This window comes from Amphiprion ocellaris, chromosome 10 (assembly GCF_022539595.1).
Source record: "Amphiprion ocellaris isolate individual 3 ecotype Okinawa chromosome 10, ASM2253959v1, whole genome shotgun sequence".
In the NCBI taxonomy this organism is placed as follows: Eukaryota; Metazoa; Chordata; class Actinopteri; family Pomacentridae; genus Amphiprion; species Amphiprion ocellaris.
The window spans coordinates 20121955-20141172 of record NC_072775.1 but is presented as its reverse complement, the minus strand read 5'-3'; the positions used below and the strand labels follow the sequence as shown (position 1 = coordinate 20141172).

The 19218-nt window shown below is 39.4% G+C and overlaps 1 protein-coding gene across 2 annotated transcripts in view; it reads right to left on the bottom strand.

The window, feature by feature from the left end:
* Positions 1-19218, bottom strand: part of asic1c (acid-sensing (proton-gated) ion channel 1c) — a 118603-nt gene that overhangs the window by 79645 nt on the left and 19740 nt on the right. The gene's annotated exons all lie outside the window — the stretch shown is intronic.

The following is a 19218-nucleotide window of genomic DNA, read 5'->3' as shown; positions in this document are numbered from 1 at the left end:
CATTGCTTCTGGGTTTGTTTTGTTAACTTCCGGCCCATTTTGCTGGCCATGCTAAAGTCAAGTCAGAAGTCTCTGCCCTGATTGGTTCAAGCAGCTTACTAATGATTTCTTCAGCTGGGAACACACGTCCACATTTATGAGGAAGTCTTATGACCTGACACGATCATATCCATCACAGATATTGGATTAAAACAGGAAATCTTTGGAGCAGCGTTACCTGCAGAGTTATGTCTTGCAACTAGGTCAACAAACTAACTGTGTGTTGTAGCCTTAAATTATGCTTGATGTTATCGTGAAAAATGTCAAGAGCACTGATACTTAACTAATTAGTATAATGATGCAGGTTATTGTTATTTATTTACCATTATTTACAGATGCAACAAACAAACAATAAACCTTCTGTCTGGGTCTGAAACTGGAACTTCTCATGTAAAAACAATTTGTAATATACACTACCATTCAAAAGTTTGGGGAAACCCAGACAATTTCATGTTTTAAATGAAAACTCACACTTTTATTCATGTTTTCTAATCATCAATTAGCCTTTTTAATACCATTAGCTAATACAATGTAGCATTAGAACACAGGAGTGATGGTTGCTGGAAATGTTCCTCTGTACCCCTATGGAGATATTCCATTAAAAATCAGCTGTTTCCAGCTAGAATAGTCATTTACCACATTATCAATGTATCAATTCATTTCATGTTATCTTTATTGAAAAAAAAATGCTTTTCTTTCAAAAATAAGGACATTTCTAAGTGGCCCCAAACTTTTGAACAGTAGTGTCTGTTTTATGATTTGGGTAAAAGCCATACAGTACGAAAACTGGACTGTGTGTAATAGAGAAGCCGTGTGAAAAGATATTGTTTTAACCCGTTTTAAATAGCCACCTTCACACAACTTGTACTCTGATATCATACAGAAATAAACACTCATTAACAACACAGACAGCAGCAACATTCTTACCAGTCAGCAACTAAACACCACCTGATCCCAGCATAGGATGCTCTGTGCTAATAACCTTGCCTTCCATTAAGAAGTATAACTTAATCAGCCTAGCTTATTAACACTGATGCTGATTTGCTGCACACTCTGCTGTTCTCCTCCCACATCATACCAATGTAGGCCATGGAGTCAGCATTAGCTTTCCTTCATGAGTCCAGCTGTATAATGACTCTAACGTCAACACAGATGGGGCTAAGAAATGTGTGGTCAGCAAAAGTTTCCCACCTACTGAACATAATTTCTGCAAATGTGAAATTTATGTCAGATTTCACATATTTGAACAAGCAAATATTTGATATTGTCGGAAAAAGACTCTGTTACTAATGGTTATACAGGGCGTCCCTAAAGTCTGGACATGCAGGATAAAAATACATATTTTTAAGAAATGAAATTAAATATATATCGATGTGCCCATCCTTCACATCCACAGAGAAATAGCAGTTCAACTCTTTCTTCTTTCGACAAAGCCGTATTTAATCTGTGGAAGCAAAATAATTATAGTTAATGAGATTTCTTATGTGTCCAGACTTCAGGGACACACTGTATACTTGAATAAAAGACACACAAAAATGACATTTCCATCACATCACATCCATCAAATAAAAATCAAAGGTACCAGATTAGGTGCCAAAGATTAGAAGCTCCTTAGGGGTAACAGGTGGAAACTGTCTTTAAACCTCTGATGTCGAGGGTCTAGTGTTCTCTTTGCTTTTGACGTGTGGTGTCATCATGCCATCATCTACACAGCTCTCTAAGGCTGTCAAAAAAAAAAAAAAAAAAGCTCTGGATGCTTTTAAGTGTGAAAAGGGATAGACTTTCAAATTATTAGCATTATAGCAAAACTACATTTTGTCAATGGAAGTTGTTTGATCACAGTAGCAGTAGATGTGTTTGCTTTTATCAAGACTTAATAGGAGCTTTGTGTGTGAGAAGAAATTTGATTCTGGATTTAACAGGAAGCCAGTGAAGAGAAACTACTATAGAAGCAATATGATGCTTCTTGGTGGTACTCTGGCTGCAACACTTTGGCTCAGCTGAAGGTCTAATTTTAGATACTTTAGATTTACTGCTTTAAAAAAACAAGCCCCAAAGCAGTAATTCAGTGCAGCTAAAGTCAGTATACTCTTCATTACTGAGATTCAAAACTTATGTTGTCGCTACCCCATATGTCCATCTTTAATTTTGATTACAGCCTCAATCTGTTGTGACAGGCTCCAGACACATATTTTCAGCAGTTTTTTGCTGGATGGCTTGTGCTGCTTACTCTCTAAAATATCCCAAAGCAGTTCTGTTGAGTTCAAGTCAGGCGATGCACTGGGCCAGGTCATGGTTTTCACTTTTTGTTTCTTCAGAAACTCTTGACTTTGGGAGTATACTTTGAACCGTTATCGTGCTGGAATCTATCTCTTCTGCCAAGTTTCTGCAGACTGGGAGTCAGCCAGTATTTTGATATATCCACAAACATTCATAATGCAGTTTATAAATGCCCAAAACGTCAACCTCACATCATCACATTCCCACCTCTGTGTTTCACTACAGGCAGTATGCATTCACTGTGGTAGTCCTCGTCAGGCTCACACCTAACTAGCTGGACCCCATCTGAGCAAAACAAATTTACTTTGGTCTCATCTGACCAAAGAATGTGCTCCTGATATTCAACGGGCTTCTTTTTTATGTTCTTTAGCAGTTTTAGCAGCAAGTTTTATCTTGTATTTTTATGCCAAAGAGCGAGCAAGGGTATGTTTTATTGGACATCATCCACTGAGGTTCACATTATGCACTGTCCTTCACACTGCCCACAAAAAGACAGATTTTCACTAATACCCCTGTGCCCAGTCTAAAGCACTCATCTGTCTAGGTTGTGCAGGAGCACACTGTACGTGGCGGGATTTTAGAAAGACAGCCATTTCAGCTCTGATTAGTGGTACCATACTTCATTCTGTACCTCCTGATTATTGCTGCAACTGTTTTCCTTCAATTAGATTTTTCAGTCACTCTTGTAATTCTTTTACATGTGGTGCGATGCTGGAGACATGCAGACAGACACAGTCCACAAGTCCAAAACTGCGCAGTTTCTGCTTTGCCGGTCATTTTTTTAAACAATGTTCATGTTATCTGGTTTATTGGATATTATAGAAAGATTTCAACCAGCTGGTGTCAGAGAGTTGTGGACAATTATGCAAAATGCCTAAACAAGTTCATTTTGCTCAAGGGTGTATTTACTGATATTTCTGTTAAATAAATTATTAAGAAGCATTGTTTTCTAGTGTTTCTGTTCAAGTATATCACCTTTATCTGTAACCCTACGTATGTAGGGGTGTGCACGTGTATAATTACATTTATTTAGCTATACCCTTCAGGCTTGTTGTTGTTTCCAAACTGCATATGAAACATCTGCATATTTAGAAAATTTAAATCTGCACTGGCATTCACCACTGTGAACAAGCACCAGAAAAATCATGATCTCTGCAGTTCATCCACACCCACCGTCTATCAATGTATTGGACACGCAGCAAAATGATAAATGAGGCCCATTCAGAATAAGATACCAGTTGTTTTGCATTCAGTACAAAGGCAGTCCACTGGGACCTATTACTGCATGAGTACCATTTACCAAATCAAGACATATTGTGTTTTTGTCAGTTATGTATCTTAATAAGCCACATAAAAGCATTAAATATAGTGAAAAGCTATTCAAGCAGACTGTGGGAATATAAGAGGAAGAGTATGATGTACCTGAGGACAGATTTTGTCAAAGCCAGTTGAGTAATAATGACAATTCACCTCTTTTCCAAAAGAAAATCCTTATTCTTTGCTTAAAAATCACACAAAATGCTCCCTTAGCTGGTCTGAGTCCATACTATTGAACGGAGCTCATATTCAACCAACTTTAAACACCTCAAGATCCATATACATCCCCTCGCCTATCATTAACATGCATTCACACACACACACACACACACACATACACACACACTAACACTAAAACTGCATCCACCAGCTGAGCTTCTTTATAACTCCAAGGGAGAAAAAAGTGAGGATTCCAAATGCTCTCTGATCCAGACTTGAAAGACAGGCTGGATTTTAATATAAATGCCCAGGAAAATTACGTGTTTCATGATGTGTGTGTGCGTGATATGATTTCTGTGCTGTGTGCATATGTGTGTGGGAGGTTGCATTGTGTGTTGCCGCGTTCCTCCGTATGTACGAACGTGTGGGTGGATAAGTGCATGCATGGGAATGTGCTTCTGTGTGTCAGTGTGAGTCTGTGTGCACACGCAAACATTTATTTGCTCTCGCAGGTCTTGTCTTCAATGTACAACGGCTGCATTTGACCTTTCAACATGGTCCGTAGCAACAAACAGGCGAAAAATCACGAAAACTGTGACAGAGATCAATTCTCTCATTTCCTCTCTCATGCTCCCCTGGGTTTACCACTTGGCCCTTTTCTCATCCAACCTAAAAAAGAATTAGTTGACCTTGTGCACTATGAAACTTCTCTGCTGCAAACTTTACAGTATCATCAAATGTATAATGAAGTGAGGGATAATTAATTAATGCAGCCCTTCCTGCGTTAGTGATACAAGCCTCTTCCGAATAGATAATGCTCATCTGTGTCTGTGTGAGGAGGCCACGCTTCAGTGCCTGTGATTGTGCCACGGAAAATAGTAGGTGACTGGCAGGAACACAGCATGACTGATGTAAATAAAACTAGAATTTCTCCAACCCTCCTCCCCCAACACTCCTGCACTCCGACACTGAATGCCATCCAGTCATCAGGTTATTAATAGTGAATATATACAGTGAAATGCTGCAGAGACATTTTAACGGATTTGTCATATTTTCATTTCAAGAGGACTTGATTGTCATAGTGTCTGACAACCAATGCAGATGCTCTGTTTTGCGGGTTTAGTTGGCTGGATTTGTGAAAATAGTTTTGTCACTGTGTTCTTAGTTGAATGTAAAAATTCAGATCTATTAAATAACTGTTCTCTAATTTAAATTTCTGAATTTTTCTGTATGTGAGTGATGTTGGTTTCAGGCCTCTGAATTGCTGCCCACATCAAAGATTTGTTTCAGTGATTTCTGATGTTGTGCTCATGGCTTTGTACCCACTTGGATAAAGAACTGACCCAATCAGAGCTTTGAAGGCGTAAATTTAAAAAAAATAAATAAATAAAAAGGATGATGTCAGGTTCCTGCATCACAGACAGAGAAATACCAGCAGAAAAAAGGGCATTAAGTGTGGATGAGATTGACACAGCACAGTACAAGTTGTTTAAAGACGAGAACAAAAATAACTTTAAAATCAGCATATTTCTTTGATTAGCATGACAAATGTTGAGACAGGTGCTCAAAGCAACTGCTACTGCCGCTTTTGTGTTGACTGAAAATGACGTGGACAAGTTTGAAATATCATTACTCACTGGTTATGGGAATAAGAACAAATAGCATGACCACAGTGTGAGACTTAATAGTGAGGTGAAAACAAATTCTGCTAAGAGCTGGCACAATAAACAAACTAGTTGACTGACAGGAATTTAATTGGCAACTCTTTTGAAAGTTAATCTTAATGTAACTCCACTTCCTAAATTGTGAATAGTTTCTATTTTTCTGTCTTCAGAGAGACTATACCAATATTTTTGTTTGAATGAAAAAATAACTGTGAAAACTCACTTCGGGCTGTCAGACACTATGATGGTAACTTTTGCTGTTTTCGTGAACAATAAACTGAAAAAATAATTGGCAGATAAGCAATGAGAAACTTGGTAGCTGTAGGCATAATTCAGTTTTAAATGCTACATTCCTACCATTTATCTTATTGTCAGTTCAACAGTTACTTAAATATAATCACTGTGGTCAAAGTGACAGTGCAACAGACATCAGAGAGATTATTGTGCAGCACTTGGATGACATAGTGTCCAGAAAAAGCATATTAACTGTTATGAGTACTCGTAAAATCATCAGTACCCAGCTCACCCCTCTCTAACACTTTGCATTTGGCTTCACACCAAGATAACAAACAACATAAGTGCTATAATGCAATATGTGCCGTGATATCCCTTTCAGAACATATTCACCCTTCGTCTGTGTAGTTTCTCATTCATCTAGGTCATGGTTGTCCAAAGTTGTTTAAATCAATCCATCTGGACTTTAAGAAGGTTCCTTGAAGACATTTCACCTCTCATCCAAGAGGCTTCTTCAGTTCTGAAGTCCAGTTGGATTGATTTAAACAACTTTGGATATTCACTCCTTCCTTGGCATGTCACAGAGGCATTACCATGTGTGAGCTGTCTATTGTTGTTATTAATGCCCCTGTGGAACCTGTATGCATTAATAATGAGGTCCTTCTTCCTCCCTATCATCTGCCCATTTAGTTGGGGAAGACAAACAAACCGTTTTTAAACTTCAGCCTGATGTGAGCTGAGCAACGGTCACATCGTCTCATCGAAAACTGGGCAATATTGTCAGGCCGAGGGACACATTAGAAGATTCAACACAAGTGTTTTAATGCCTTGTGTTGTCTGCAGAGGCCCAGTCAATATTCCACTTGGCCTTATCTAAACTTTCTGAACGCCCCGAGTTGATTGATCGTCTTATTTTATCTACTGAAAGCAATTCAAACCACCCCAAGTTGAAAAAAAAGACAAAAAGATTGGCACTCAAGGACAGCAAGGCAGCTTGCCGCAGAAACAAAATTCCGACAGATTTTCTCGGTTACCTCTCTAAATTCTCTCTAAGGTAACAGCTGTCAAAAGGTGAAATAATCCCTCACACAGTTATCAAAGGCAGCCTAATAGATCTCTGTAAGCATGCAGACAAATCTCTCTCAGCTGTCAATCTGGAGCCATGGAGAGAAAAGGTAATAAGAAATATATTACTTATGAAACTTTTTAAATTTCCGTACTGCGGGGCAACAAAATAACAACAAAACTTCTGCTTCTTCACGGTCTGCTAAGCTGCAGCTGATAACTTCACAATAACATCATAAACCAAAATGTAAAGCTGTCCTGTCAGCACTTTTTTCTGCAAGAGCAGGAGTCAGCCCTGGCCTGAAAAGAGAAGGAATAAGAACAAGATACAAGTGGCAACGGAATTGGCTGCCACGAGAGACACCAATTTCCTGATGTTTTTCAAATCAGCAGCGGAAAATAAACGCAGTGATATTATGGAGACATCTGAGACAATGATCTAAAGAAAGGCTTCTTCTAAAGGCTGGCATTCTGGCTGGCATGTGTATGAATACAATATCATCCTTTGATCTTTTGAAAAAAACATGTTTTTTTGTTTTTGAGTCACAGACTATGGATCTCACTCCCCTCCAGCTTAGACGTATAATCTATTTTGGTTATATTAAAAAATGTCACTGAATGAAAGATGGATAAAGCTTTTAAGTTGGAGATGTTTGTAGTGGTAAGAGAGCTCCCGCTAATTCAGAGTTTAACAGATACAGAAGAGATGTAAACAGCAGCAGAATATTAGATTGTTTGCACTGTGAGATTGCATGATTTAGTGTAGCTGTACGACTACTTACATAATACACAAACTACTTATGCATATGTCAGAATCTAATCATTTGTGTACTAGTCCTCTGAGCCAATCAGAGCAGAGGAGCTGGGATTAACACTGGTGACGTCATGTTCCAGTGATTTGAGTAGAAACAACATTTTTCTCCCCTGAGAGATACATAAGAGCTTGTTTTTCATAGTTTTGTAGTGCTGCACAATCTTCTACAGGAGCTTTGTAACCTCTGGAAACATGTGAATTATCACTGTTTGCTACTTTTCCATTTACCAACATGGACTAAGTTCTTTTTGGAGGACAGATAGTATTTGTCTGTCTCTGGCGGTCTGTTTGTCTCTGTTTCCTGCACCTCTCTCCCTCCATCCATCTACATCAAAGCTGTGACAGGAGCAGCTGACAGGAGCAGTGACCTATCCCACTACTGTGTGTTCATGCGTTACAGCTTCATCTTGTAGATCAGCAAAAGTGTAACAACTGTGAGCTTGTACACTATTTCCTCTGTTGCAATTAGCTCAGCACCCTGCCGGGCTAAAAGCTTTACCACTTTCCACATAGGACTGCTGACGTAAGAAACACACACTATGTTCACTACTGTTCAAAAGTTTGGGGTCACCCAGACAATTTCAGATTTTCCATGAAAACTCAAACTTTTATTCTTGTGCCAACATAATTGCACAAGGGTTTTCTAATCATCAATGAGCCTTTCAACACCATTAGCTAACACAATGTAGCATTAGAACACAGGAGTGATGGTTGCTGGAAATGTTCCTCTGTACCTCTATGGAGATATTCCATTAAAAATCAGCCGTTTCCAGCTAGAATAGGTAACATTAAGAATGTCTGAACTGTATTTCTGATTAATTTAATGTTATCTTCACTGAAAAAAAAACTGCTTTTCATTCAAAAATAAGGACATTTCTAAGTGACCCCAAACTGTGAATGAACATTATCCGCAACAATAGCCATGCATAAGTTTTACTAGAGTCAGGTAAGTATACATCCTTTTAAACATCTGTAGCTTATGTGTGTGTATTTTAGTGACCTTAAAGCAAACAGCTCATCATCACTTACAAAAAGTGAAGGAGTCTGTCTAGTACCCCGCCAAAAAGCCATCAGGGGGGAAATATGCATGTGTAGATCCTCAGCCATCCAAGTATAGTAATCCTAAGAGCTTCAGTAGAAGGCAAATGGACTTTTCACCTCTCAGTCAAGAGGCCTCCTCAGTTCTAACTGACTGATGGAGAGTCCCACATGTGTATTGTCGCACCCAACTCATATGGCTAATGGCTCATTAATTACCCCAGACTCTCATGATTTGAGGTGTAAAGAGTTGTGAAACTGCCAGGTGAGGAGGGATGACTCAATATGGTAATGGGGTGAAACTGTCTTGAGAGAGATCTCAACATTGCATTATAAGTACCTGAAAACTGCTGTCGTAGAACCCCTCCTCTGTTTAGAGATGGCTATTCCACTTTAACACAGATGGCTTCCTTCACTCCTCTCTCAAATCATCTGTCTGCTCTGTCCAGAACGTGAACATTGTTTTTCTCAAATGAGAGTCCCTCATCCTTTAGATGCATGTGGACTGCTGAGGCCCTTTAGAGTCAGGGAAGAAAGGCCAAAACGCTTCATTGAAGAAATATTCTCAGAGAAACAACGAGCTGAATGTCAAATAGATTTGACAGTTATGCCATAATATGGTATGATTGTACAACAGAGTGGTTTGCTAGTGTTTTTTTATGTCCTTGAAGGCATCACATCCACAGCCTCCGTCTAAAGGCAGCAACAGCAACAATAACAACACACAAACCTGATACTAGAAAGAACTTATACTTTATCATATCATTTAGAACAACTTTTAGCAGAGTAAATCTTGTAGGCTGAATGTATTTCACTATCTTATCATGTATACAGCACTGCATTCACAACACCTCAAGAATTTTTGAAACTTTGAACTCAGAAAGCAGCGAGCAGAAATGTACTGATGGAAAAACTGAGCCCATGGGAGAAGTCACATCCTTGAATCATATGCACTGGAGTCTGTGTTTAACACTGGAAAATGCAATTGAAGCAGATAATATGCAAAAGGCTTCGCTCTTTAACCCAGTGTATATCCGTGACTGACACTGTGGAAATTATGGTTATACAGATACAAGTAATACTGACAAAAAGGCTTATGGGAAGCTCACTCCCTTTGCATATCCATCAACAACAGAGGCAGCTACTCTCTTTGAATCCCATGCAGCTCTCACCTTGGGGAATGCAACACTTGAATTGACAACATTCATATGATGACTGTATCCATGGGGAATAGAGCAGATTTAAGGTTAGTTTTTAAAACACTTTACATGAACAGTGACAAGCATTCAGTTTCTACATGTGCAGGTTTGGACACGCTCATATAGTAATCAAGCCATCTGTCCACAGTTGTACAACAATCAAAGGCTCATCTAGTCCAGGAGCCAGCAAATACCCATGACATATTACCACTTGATCACGAATACGCCACGCTCACAAAACACCATATGTGCACGACCGAAGGAGCCTTCCTGAAATCAAAACAAAAGCCTCCTGACACAGTCGGGTCACTGACTCAAAGTCGTCTCAGTGCTATGGAAGCAGAGCTAAGCCTCAGGTCGGACTGACAATACAGATGCAACCATTACTGTGTTTGGGTGTGTCACATAAACATCACCGCTGCACAAAAGCCAGATGGGAGTGTGTACAGAACGTATTAACTGCAATTCAACTGAGATTTGGGTGTATCTGGTTTGTGATAACTCATGCGACCACTCATGCACAACACAGACACACACATACCTACAGTGGTGCTGAGAGAGCCACGGTTTCCTGACCACAAAAGTTTCACCTCCCTTTTGACATCCACGCTATTTTACTTCTGTTTGTAACGTCACCTGCAGAGGCTCAGGTAATTACAAATGTTCAACACCAGTCTACACTGCAATATAGCGAGAGAGTTGGAGAAAAGGGGAAAAGCTCCAGTGGCTCTGTGCACTGTGTCTGTTTGTGCTTCAGTAAGACACAAAGGGACGAAGCAACTGCTTTGTCTTTTGCCCACTCATGTTGCTTTCTGTCTAGCGATGTTTGCGGATAATGATGACACGCAGATCCATTGAGCTGCCCTGAGATTCTTACACCTAAATGGAACTGTGAGGTCTTTGGCTGATTTCAGATTTTGTGTGGAGTGGATTACTTTCCTGCAACTATGCAGTTATGTTTTTAATGTAAGCACACAGGGAATAAGAACAGAAACAACAGGCTTGCTAAATGTGTATGCCGACTCACCTGCGTTAAATAGTGATCACACTATGGAACACAGCCAGACAAAAAAAAAGAAAAAAGATTTACATCCCTAAAGACTCCGATTTGGTGCGATTTGTTTGAAAAGTGAGGTACATAAAGACCTTCATTAGACACCCAACTACCCCATTAATCGCAGTAGTGTGCTTCAGGTGCAGCTGAGGCTGACTGGATAGCTGATCATGGTGGGTCTGTGATGGATTGTGTGTGTGTGTGTGTGTTGTGTTCCCCGAGTAAGAACAGTGCTGCCTGGACCGGCCTGCCCCAGCGACTCAAAGCCATGAGGAATTAGTTGAGTTTGGCCCCCATTTTTCTGCCTTGACATGAATCTGTAGATCCACTACGGTCAACATAACAAAGTCTGGGCTTGGAGGAGAAACATGTAGTGTGATGCATCATTTTGCTTGTAGGGAAACTTTGCAGAGTTACACTATGGAGTAGCATGCATGTCCACATCCAGCTCCCCCTAATATGTGTCTGAGAGCAGATACACAACATAACCAATAACTAATCTGTTTACAGAACAGAAAAGGAATGGTACTCTTTGAAGTAAAGGTGAGGGGAAAAAATCAATTACGATTCTTCTATCCTTTACAACTCTGGATCAATTCACAGGTTCCAAAAATTGATTTTGTTCATTGTTAATAATGTTATGGTTTCACGATGCTGACAGAATGGAAAATGAGGAACTGTATCATGAAGGCAATGTGCAGCTGTAGGTGAGCGTCCTGCACACATAAAGTTACACATTCAGGCACCTTCAGATTTAATAACTTTACAGAACACAGGTAAGCATTTTGTGGCATTGTACATTATTACTAGAGACGAACATTAGCGAAACAGAGGCCTGATCTACTCTGGCTGGCTGAAGAAAAAATAACTTGAGCTATAGCCTGCTTCATTTCAAAAGACTTGCACCAGCATTACAGATAATAATAGGTTGTCTGCGGTACAAGTGTTGCAACAGAGGGGATGTTCTCTCTGGTGGAGACAAATGTTAGTAAAAGCCAGTGGAAGAAGTGTTCTCATCTTTACCTCAACAAAAAGATGTATGACTTTTGTGTGGAACAGTGGAAATGTCAGACATTAAAGACATGTGTTCAAAATGTTACTTTCAGGTAAAGTCATGAATTCTAATCCAACACACTTTCTGTCCAATTCAACAAACGTCTCCTCAAGGTCCTCTGCTGTCCGTTCTGTGCGTCCACTGAAAGAAATGGGTTTCATACACAGCCCTGGCTCTGTAAATGGGAGAAAAACAAAGTGGCTTGGATCATTTCACACAACACAATTCCAGCATGTGAATGCTAGGGCTCTTGCATGCTCTTGCTCGTACACAGGACTAGGAAGAAAAGTGAAACAAACATGCAGGTGCCTTAACCCTCCACAAAGTCCACCAGTGGATTTGAAAGATATCTTGTCTTAAAAAAATGACACCATATATCAGAGCCAGAAACTGTAATAGCGAGGAGAATCATCCAACTTTAACTTCTCAACTGTCCTTAAACTACTCACCATGATTTGCCATTCCATTGGGAAACGTAACCAAATCTAAGCATTAAGAATGTGATATTTCATCAAGGTCACTGTATTTTACAGGTTTCACTAACAATTCACCAAATGTAACCTGTTAACAATAAACAGTCAGTAAAAAAAAACAACAAGAAATTCTGTGCTCCTCAGTGCAAATATGAAGCCATTAGTGCCTGAGCTGTGACAACCAGTCAAAAATCAGAGTGTTTTTGGTTTAACTTGGCTGAACTGTGGGCTGTATGTACACACAGAGCAGAGTACAGAGGGAAATCAGGATGGCAAGTAGTAAAATATCTACAGTATGTAAAGCAATCAAATACTGTCCAGGAATAGTAATACCATCAAGGCACCTGGAAAAATGTTATATATGTTGATTCCAAATTTTTAAAATTTTTGTAAAGTAAATAATCAAATAAATTCCACTTTCATTTTTGTCCCTACTAGTTGTCCCTGCTTTTAGCCATGGTTGTGCTGTTTTCATAGAGATCCAGGACTTAATGTTCTGGTAAATAAAAGGAGTATAGAAGAGTATAGAAGTCTATGAGAAAACAACCCTACTTTCCCCGTGATCTGCTATGTCAGTACACTTTTCAGAAACAACATGATGTTCATTTTGTAAATTATGGTCAATTTAGGGGAAACCAGATAATAAAGCAGAGCTACCAAGTCGGTATTGTATCACCATGCATAGTGTCCCCGAGTTCCCAGTCAGATCCACTTCCTGCTTGTTATATCCTGTTTCAAAAGACCAAGATGCCGATTGGCCAAATTCCAAACTAAAGGCTTCAAAAAAACAGTTCACAAACCAATGGGTGGTGTTACGATCACTATGTGCATCTTTTCTATAAAGGCAACGGTAGGAGCAAAAAGGACGGCAAACCTGGTGCTTCTTAACAATCTAAATATGCTAACAAGCTAAATCAGCTATATTTCTGTAGAATCAGGGACAGTCCAAAAATAAAGGAGTAAAGTAAAAAGAAAAAAATTTCCTCTGAATATTTTCCCTCAAAAGCCTTAAGTAGAAATACTTAAGTAAAGCTTGAGTACATAAGTACAATTCTTAAGCAAAGTAAATGTACATAGTTATTTTCCAACAAGGGTAAAACATGTAATCAAACTTCTGTCTTTACATGACAGTCCAGGCAGTGTTGGTGGTCATACTGTTCACATACAGAACACTATAATATATTTCCACTTAACTAACATTATCTTTTGCAGATAATAGAGCTTCATTCTCGCTTGTCTGTGTTTTTGCTTTATTAGTTCAGTCAGAGAGCAACTCTGACCTTCTTAAAAACATGAATGAATAGTTTGTCACACAGTGAGTGGTGATTTAAACTGTGAAACCAAAGATTAAAGTCAAATCTAATCATGAGATAACTAAAAGCTTCCTCCTTTTATCATCTGCATTATTTTTAACCACCATTTTATTGTTAGTAGTTACAAAGGCAGGACTTAATGACTGTGACTGGGTGACTTCATAAGAATAATTAATAACTTTGATTAATACGTTATTAGACATTCATGAACTTCAGTCACTAGTTCATTTGCTAATTTAGATTTAAATTATATTCTTTCTGAATAAATTGATAGTTGTGAATCATCAGCAGTAACAGTTGGAAGGACAGGAGTTGTGCCGGGGCCTCTGACAGCAGCAATGTCACGTCGCAGCATACGCCAAATGTGCTGTACTCTCACTGAAGACAGCAGGGCAAATTACGAACACTAATCAACAGCATGCTTTTAACATGCTGCTGATGAAGGCAACCTGCTTTGGGCAATGACTGTTTGATAGAGGCAAATGTTATGTCTGTTTAAATATCACAAACAATTTGTATTCACCATTCGCACGCCCCTAAAAGGAGGTGAAGAAAAGGCGGGCGGAGGGGAGGGGAGCAGGGAGTTTCGGTGCGAGGCTTTGGTGCTTGACGCCTGCTGAATCAATGAGATAAACATAAGGGCTCTGAATGTCAGAGTTTACATCTACAAGATTGAAGACTTAAATTTGGTCACTGGCGGCTGCTCTTAGGGAAAATTCCATTTAAAAAGGTCAGCCTCAACCCTCCCCATACTGAGTAACTGAATGTCTGGGTCCCTGTGTGGCTGGCCTGCTGTATCAAAAGCATGCAATTGGTTTAAATGCCTTCGCCTTTGTTTAATAAAACCATTCATTTCTGGAAACAACAGAGGGTTGTTATATCAACATAAATGTTCTTTCTTATACTGTAATTCTTCAACTGCTGAGTCTAGAATGGCACAAACCGTTTCATCTAAAAACTTCCACAGCAATAAGTGCAGCGTTCTCTATTAGTTACTCCCTTAACTGGCTGACACATTTGAGAGAGTGGTATTCAAAGTCTACAATTAATTTTCTGCTTATTCAATCCTGTAATTCAATCACACCCAAACAAAGAAGATTAGCTAAACACTTGGCTCTGGCGCTCGCTTATTCATACAAGTTGGTGCCAGGGTCCTTGCTGAGGTCTGATGATGGGACTACAGCTTCATAAGGAAGCCTGGCTGCCTTATGGATGGGTCTCTGGCTGAGATTAGACTTACAACTGAAGACCAGGTGGCAGTGCAGTAGGAGGCTCTTGGCAGGAGGTGGTTTTGTGAGACTGGAGGGGAGGAGAATGTTATCCCGCTGGCTGAGGGAGCTGTTTCTCGCCCCCTGGTACAAGTCGAGCGCCATTCTGCCAGAACATGCCTGTGGCGTGTGGGACTTTCACCAAGTCTGGAAGGGAGAAGCTGAACTTCAGAATTATGAAGTTCACTACTGTAATTTTAGAGTATTAGCAAAACTCTCATGATTTTATTTTCTCTTTAAGACATCTTTGATTTTAGTAGTATTTCTCAAAATAATTTTTCAAGAAAATAAATGCATATTAAAGATCCTGCATAATATCTGGCTCATCTATAAGCAGGTCACAAAGCTTGGAGTTGTAAACAGGTGGTAGGTCTTGAAGGGAAAATTCTCTGCCACAGATGTTACATGAGTAGCAGCAATTGTTTGGAATAAGAATTACTCAGCGCTTAGCATGAAAGGCAACAACAATCATGTCTAAACAGCGGAGGAAAAAATAAATGAAAAATCCGTGCATCACACAGAACTACGCAGCAGTGATGCTTAACATCAAAGATAAGGCATCTTATCGTCTAAACATATTGAATTCTATAGTGTATTTTTAGAGTGAAGCTAGAATTAACATTCTTGTACTATTATTAGATGTGGCGCTGAGAGTGATGTTTTGGTGCCGAGCCATGCGTCACCATGTCAAGCATGTCAAAGAATGGACCATCCCATTCACAGGAGACAAGAACATGGCTTTTTTTTTTTTTTTTTTTAACAATGAATCTGGTTTGAACACAAGAGAGGAAATTGGTTTGGTAAGTGAGATTGAGTTTGTGCTGTGGGTGAAGGCAGAAGTTAGAGAGAAATCCTCTTTACAAGGATAGTCTGACAAGCCAGAATGAGGATGAACCTAAACCTGCCAAATTAGAAGTAACGGAAGTCTAAGTGAGCACTGCCTCTGTTCAGACATGTTTCTGATAAAGGCAAAAGAAGAAAAAAAGAATGATGTCAAGTGAGAATAATCTCTATCCTACTGCAATCTGGCTGCAACTGTTTTTTCCCCTTCTTCTTCCCTTCTGAAACAAACACAGACACTTATTTGTCAGCAGTCAGATGTCCATCTAAACCAATGAAAGCACTCTTAACCCTTCCATGTGTGGACTGTCCTGAAAATCCTCATTTTGAATCACAATCATAACTGTCGTTCCCAAATCTCATGTGAGAAAATTCCTGAGGATCTGGCTAATCTGGTCACATGTTCTGTTTCTCTGATTTGACTAATATAATAATTTTTACAGTTTGATGAAATCTATCCCTATGTAAATGTAACTAAAACAGCATCTACAATAACTAAAAATAAAAATTAGAATCACCGTGCCAATAAGTATGGCGGTCCAAGTTACAGAATGCTACACGGGTTCTTGTATTAACACATACTGAAACATAGAAAATAAACTCATCGTGAAATATCACTTGCCAGCAGCTTCCAATCAGTTCTGCCAACTGAGGACAATTATCAGACCCATAATGAGTTCATTAGGATAATGAACCAGCCAAGCCTGATTTTCTATTCTGTATCTTAAACCCTTGTATTAGCTTCTCCGCTAGCAATTTAGATTAGCAAACCCAAACAGTGACTCAAAAAATGCATTGAGGAAACATTGCTGTTGCAGAACACATAGAGGTTATAAAACATGAGCATCCAAAGTACCTGCTGCCGAGAAATTACAATAACGACGCACAATGATCTCGATGGACACAGCAAAGTTGTACAAGAAGGAGTGGTTACACATAAATGTACACAAACAGTCAACAGTTTGGACACCTTCTCATTCAATGGGTTTTAATTCACTATTTTATACATTGTAGATTAATACTGAAGACACCAAAACCATAAAATAATATATATGGAATTATGTTGTAAACAAAAAGTGTTAATCTTCAGTATTAATCTACAATGTAGAAAATGATACAAATAAATAAAAAGCATTGAATGAGAAGGTGTGTCTGAACTTTTGACTGGTTGTGTTATGGTACTATAAACTACATACTATATACTACTGCTGCCTGTTCCTTGTGTTTGTTTTGTTTCTCCCTCATCAGTTTCATTCTTGTTTGTCCCCGTTTGCCCTTTCACTCTTTGTAAGTGTGTGTCTGTGCCTGGGTGTGGCCACTGTTACTCTTCATGATAATTCACCCTCATCCACAAATCACCTGCTGCAATATTTAAACCCCGGCTCAGTATTCCTCTCATCGTCCGACGGTTTTGCTGGCTGCCATGGTCGTATCCCCAGCCAACTCTCTTAGTAGTATCTGCTCCCTCGTGTAATCCCTCGTCTGACCAGCGACTTCTTTGTGCTTCAGGTTCAAGTCTCCTCCTGTCATCTCCTCACCAGTTCTCTCAGCCAACTATCAAGCCACATATCATGCTCAGTCACCAGCCTTCAGACGCCACACACTACAAGATTCCCTCGAAAGTCATTTACTGGCAACAGACACTCTTCTCTGGATTTCCTCCCCTGATTTCTTCCTTTATCATACAGACCATTTTATAATAAGCCTTCTTGAACCATGCACCGCTTCTTTGTTCCCCATCTGGGTCCAGTAAATTGACTACAACAGCAAGCCAATGATGATATTTGACAGCTTAAAAAAAATATGCTAACAATTTATCAGCCATTATCAGTAACATAAACACATCACACAAAGCATAAACCTGTTAGTTTGAAGTAAGATTCACTCCAAGCTAGACATTTTACAGTAAAAATGAACTTGTCAGTGTTCTGTGTAATAAATAAATTACGTCAATGCAATCCTTACAGCACGGCCACATTCTGAAGAGAAAACAAACCGACAAATGGAAAAATCTGACTTAGCCTCTTCCAGCTTTCCAGTGCAAAGATGTATGAATCAAATGTCATTATCCAGATAACATAAAGATATAGAAGGGATGTACATGGGGTATTAAAGAGCTACACACTGTTCAACTGTGGAGCTGTGCCCTGAATTATGTGACATCCCAAAACTTTTTGAACCAGTAAGAATGAAAACCAGGTAAGTTGTCTCACTCTAAAAAGACAGACATACAACATGACTATTGAAGCATTGATAGATATGATTTGGACATGGGGACAGATTGGACAAGAGAGTAAGAGAGGTCCCCCAGCCTCTGTCAACTATAAATATTCAAATTTTTGGTCTTTATTTTCAGATCAAGTTGATTTTATGGTCTTCATAAAGTTTTTTTTTTGTTAATCTGTTTAAGGGTGGTGTATATGCCCCTCTCTGTCCCCATATTTCCTATCTGTATCTCCACTGTCACCAATAAAGGTACACATTTCAAAAAATACATGTGTAAAAAGAATATTAAATGTTGGTCCCTGAAAAATCTTCTGACTGCTTTGGTTGCATATTAAAGGCTACTGTGCTGCCGCAATGTCCACAAATTGAGCACAATGTATAATAGGGGCTACTAGTCCAATCCCTTTTCACACATTATGGATGTAAACACCTTTATTCAGTGGTTTCAGAAAACATTCAAACCACATCCCTTTAAAATCTTATTTTAAATCAATAAAACTTTTTTTTGTCTTTACTCACTAAACCACATTGATAAAGCAATTACAGCTTTGAGCTTCAGACAACTGATAAGACTCCACAATCACAGCACACCTTGGTTTCTGCATAAAATCCCATTCTTCCTGGTAGATCATCTCATGATCCACCAGACTGAATAGGAGGGATCTTTGAACTATCATCGTCAGACTTCAACACAGAGCTGCATTCTGTGCAGTTTAAGTCGGGGCTTTGGTTGGGCCACTGAAGGGCAGTCAGAGATTTGCTCCAAAACCACTGTGATGAAATGGTGTAACCCAAAGACAGTCACAGCTTTGTCATGGCTGTATGCTTCGCGTCATTGTCATGTAAAGAGGTGAACCATCACTCCAGCTTCAGTTTGCTGCACTCTGTTCTCTACCGCTCTACTGCTATGTATCTGATTGCATTCATACTTCCCACAAAATTCTGACCACTCTTTCTTTCCCACCTGCTGAGAAGCATTCCCATAGCATGGAGCTGCCACCACCGTGCTTCACTGTAGGCACGGTATAAGCAAAGTCCTTACAGGCAAGTCTCACCTTTTGACAGGTATCTTAATAACACCCCTGGGCAGTTATTTCAGGCTAACAGGATGAGGCCACCGTCTAAATGAATGAAAAGACAGCCTTGACTGTACTTTCAATGGTTACAGGGACATAAAACCT